The sequence below is a fragment of the Solanum pennellii genome, chromosome 7 (assembly GCF_001406875.1).
Source record: "Solanum pennellii chromosome 7, SPENNV200".
NCBI lineage: Eukaryota > Viridiplantae > Streptophyta > Magnoliopsida > Solanales > Solanaceae > Solanum > Solanum pennellii.
Genome location: NC_028643.1, coordinates 35,337,646 through 35,342,270, shown reverse-complemented (window position 1 = coordinate 35,342,270; position 4,625 = coordinate 35,337,646). Strand labels below are relative to the sequence as shown.

Here is a 4,625-nt window from a genome sequence, read left to right as displayed (position 1 = left end):
TTACTAAGGGTATGTTGTTGTTGTTGTTACCAACTCATGCTTGGTATAGACACTTACCTGCAGTTGGCTTCTAAACCATTTGATGATTTGAAAAATTCATTCTTTATCGGTGGGAAACTCTATTTCACCATTCAACCTCCAATGGTCGGTTTAGCAGAGTTGGAAGAGTTTCAAATCTGTGTAAATGCTCTTATTAGAGTTTTCCTCTTCTGTGGTGGGGTAACATATTATCTTATTAGTGACGATGTTGCATCAGCCTGATTGTTGTATTCTTATATGAGCTAATTAAGTCTTATCTCAGAGGAGTGAGTTCGTGTAGTCTCCTATGTTTTCCTGTGAAGTTTCAAGTCAATATCTACAACATATACGAGAAAAGATGACTGATCCTGCTAGCTAAGAACACCACGTCAAAATCCTTGTACCATTATGTCTCTTGTAGTTCCATACCCAGTACCTTTTGCACCTCAACAGTGTGTGTGGTGATTAGAAATCTTCTCCTGATTTATAAATTTCAGTAGATGTGCACTCATTTCTTGTGGTGGTGGCATATGAAATTCGAAACTTTTCTTCAACTTCCATATTAGAATAGCTGTGACTGCATGGTGTCCTTGCAAGGCCTCATATTTCCCTTGTTAAAACCCATTGTGTTTTGATTTGTGACATGTCCTTTGAAAAATTTTGAAATCTCAGTTGTTGTGGAATGTGATAATCCCTGTGGGGAACCTTGATGTTGAGGGCTTAATGCTTCAGAAGGCAATTGTTATTCGGCTCATGGATGACTTTTCTGCCAAGAAGGCCTCTAAATATCTTGGTTACTTTATGGCTCTAACTACATTGGAGAGGATTGAAAAAAAAAAAGGTAAAGTTTGAGAACACACTGGTGAATTGATATGCTTTTACCTGTGGAATTCAGCTGTGTTACCTTTAAGATATTCCGTGGAGAGATCTTGGATAGGGTTGTAGACAAGATCTTGAAGAATGGTATCTTTTTGTGATGTGGCCCCACAGATAAGGTGTACCTCTCTCATCAGAAGATGGTAGATTATAAGTATGTGCCCTGAGAAAATCCAATCTTTATGAATGAGAAGATGTCAAGAATTGAGAAAGACAGTGTGGTGCGTTTCATCATGGTTGGATCAAGGTATGCGGAGGTGGAGAAGGAATTCCAAGCATTCGTGATCTTGGAGGGTGATTATCTCGTGCCCCATCTCACAACAGTCTGTTTGTATTTCGGTTATTCGCCATGATTGTCTCATTTTGGACATAGAAGAGTAACATGTAAAGCTAACTACTGTAGCTATATCTATGTTTATTGGATTATTTTGGACATAGAAGAGTAACATGTAAAGCTAACTACTGTAGCTATATCTATGTTTAGTACTATTTTGAATTGAATGTGACTTTTCTGTTGATGTTGCAGAACCTCTCTGAAGTGTCTTTACTGATTTGGTTGCTTAAGCCCTCAAGTGGTCATATGAATGTTATAAGGTGTAGCATGTCTTCACAGATACATTTACTTACATTTCATGACACCCATAAGTTAATTACAGTAAATTTTTATAGGAAACTTCTCATCCCTATTACATATGTTTAGTGACTTCATATAGGAAGATTTGTGCTTTTCTAATTGGATTAGTGTTTCAGGTGCCATACATATGTTGCTTCTTAGTTTTGCTTCGCTTCTTTCTTCTAAAAGAAATGATTGCAAGTTTACGAAGTATGGACTTGTTGGTTAATATCCATCATGGATCAACTCCAGTTATGACATTAGTGTTCATCTTTTCCCTGAGAACTAACTGTAGTAAGATCAGGTAGTGTTTTTTTAAGCTTTTGATTTTTTGTCAAAACTGATTTTTTGTGCAATATAGACAGAGGAAGGAGGATATTACAGGTTCATTTTAGAAATAAGTTAACTCGATCAGTAGAACATGTAATGATATGTCATAAACGATTTTTCTGAAAATAGTGGGTAGTGACAACATTCATAGTCCTTAAGGTGTGTGTGTGTGTAAGGGGGGGGGGGAGGTTATTTATACTTCCGTGTACTTTTTGTAGTAAAACTTGTTGAATGCTTGCCGTAGTGTATGCCTATGGGTATATTCTATGATGTACATATTATTGCATTTGTCCTTTTTTGAAGAGAAGGAAAGTTTGTGCTACTGATAGGGCGCAAACGCAGGTCGAAAGAACTTGTTCAAAAAATGGTGATATGGTTCTTTCTCAATTTAGTGCTGATAATTCATGGAACCGAGCAATGGTCTGTGATCCAATAACTCTATTGCTCTTAATTTATTTTATTTACTTAGTTCCATATGCCTTTAAACAGTTGAAATTAAGACTTGAATTACTGAGTACCCTAACTTTGTGTTGTTCTATTATATGAATGTAAGTTACTAGTTTGGATAGTTGTATGACGTCAAACAATTAAATATATAGTTGTGAATGTCTATTCTTCTTCTGGTAACATTTTGGTGTTACTTTGCGTCATAATAAAATGTTATTACTTCATGGTAAGAAAATTGAGCACAACTTATTAATAACTAGGTGTTGTCTCTCGAACTAATTTAGAACTGTGATATGTGATATGCAATTTGGAAATTGTATGAAACTTGAACTGTAATCTGCAATCTTAAGTTTGGTTTTAATTTTCCAAAAGAAGTATAATAGCAACTTGAATTTGTTCGTCAGGAAGCAGTGGATACTTAGAAGATAGAGAAGAATGCAAGAGATACAGCAGAGACACTGCAAGTTTCCCTTTCAGAAGATCTTGAAAGAGCTCAACAAGACACACCAAGTGCAAATCAGAATGTAAGAAAGAATCTCAGGTATATTTGTTTGGCTTCATTACAGTTTTGAATCCATTGGTAAGAACATAGCTTAAAAATCCTAATATTTGCTGATCCAGTCACTAAGTAATACATACAAGGGGTTACAAGAGTACAACAAAAATTTACAAGATTATAACAATAGGCTCCAGAAAGACCTTGGTACAGTCAATGAAACACTGAAGTGTGTGGAGACACAGAAAGCTGCAGTGGTTGAAAATCTCAGTGGACCAAGGGGCCATTATACTTCTTTACAGGAACATCTCACTTGTTCTAGAGTAAGTCTTGGATTAGTTGTTTCTTCTGCTTTTGCTATTAAAGTTGCTTGCATCACCAATGATACTTTCGTAAACTGTTATTATTGAATTTGTAAAGTGAACTAAAAAATACGCAGTCTGCAATCATTTATCAGGAAGTGTTGCAATCTAGAACTGATCTGGAACTTCTTGCCTCCTTAGTAACTTTTGCAATCTAATTTTGTTGTACATTTTAAATGTGTAGGGAAATGGAGGTTATCAAAAATGAAGGGTCGCCACAAGTCAATTTGATCTCATTTAAGTGGATGGTGAAGAGTTTTTAAACTATTGTGAAAGCTTGAATACATTATGTTTGATTTTGTGAAATATATTCATTGGTGGAATATATTGAACTAGTGTAAGAATTCTTTTTGAACTATTGTGTACACATTAAAATATTGCTTTATAAGTATGTGTATGTACACAACACATATTATGTGTTGAAGTTTATGGAAAATCTATAAATTTGAATTACTTATTAGCTAATTTAATGGTTGAGATTATTTATTGCAACAAAATATTGGTGTATTTTACTTAGAATTTGTGGCATAGAAATTGTGTATGCATATGGGAAAAGACTACACTTCAAAGTGATTTCATATGTTAGATATAAAAGGCAACACTTCATAATTATGGGCAATATGGTAGCAAAGACCACGCTTAAAAGTGTAGCAGGTAAGGCAACACTTTTAAGCGTAGTTTCAAAGTGTTGCCTTTTTGCCTATTAGGCTACGCTTGAAAGTGTCGCTGCTAAGGCCACCCTTTTAAGCGTAGCTGAAAAGCGTGGTCTTTTTGCCTTTAAGGTTACGCTTAAAAGTGTAGCTGATAAGGCGAAACTTTTAAGCGTAGCTGCAAAAGTGTGGCCTTTTTGCCTTTTGGCAACGCTTTTAAGCGCAACTGCTAAGGCAACACTTTAAAAGTGTTTCCTTAACTCTAAGGTTACGGGACTTTCAGCCACCCCTGAAAAAGTGTGGCTTAAAGTCAAAAAGTGTGGCCTTTAATCAAAGGCAACACTTTTTCATAGTTTAGGCTACACTTTTCTAGGGTGGTTGTAGACATAAAATGTTGTAGTGTATTAAGGGTTTAATAAAGGTTTTTAGGGTCTAGGGCTTTTGGATTTTTCAGTTAAGGGCTTTTAGGTTTTAGAGCTTAGAGTATTTTAGGGATAAGTGTCTCTTGGGGATTAGGTCTTAGTTTTTTTTTTCTTTTGTTTTTAGGTTTAGAGTTTGTGGATTGTTAGTGTTTAGGGTTTAGAGGCTAGAGTTTTTAATGGTTTTAGGATTTATAGGATTTAGTGTTTCTTAAGGTTTTGTGTTTAGGATTTCTCAGGGTTTTAGATTTATGATTTTAGGTTTTATTTTTTTTTTATTTGAACGACCCTTGAAGGGGTCAGGGGCTTCGCAACACCCCAAGGCCTTAGCATAGATAAAACATATAAAGTACAAGGAGGGGGACATATACGTTACCTCCAAACTTAAGGTAGTTTTTATTGTACCTTACTAAT

The 4,625-nt window shown here is 35.3% G+C and overlaps 1 pseudogene; it reads left to right on the top strand.

Annotated features, from left to right (window-relative positions):
* The first annotated feature begins 672 nt into the window (after window positions 1–672).
* LOC107026509 lies at window positions 673–3,619 on the top strand (annotated as a pseudogene).
* Window positions 3,620–4,625: the final 1,006 nt, after the last annotated feature.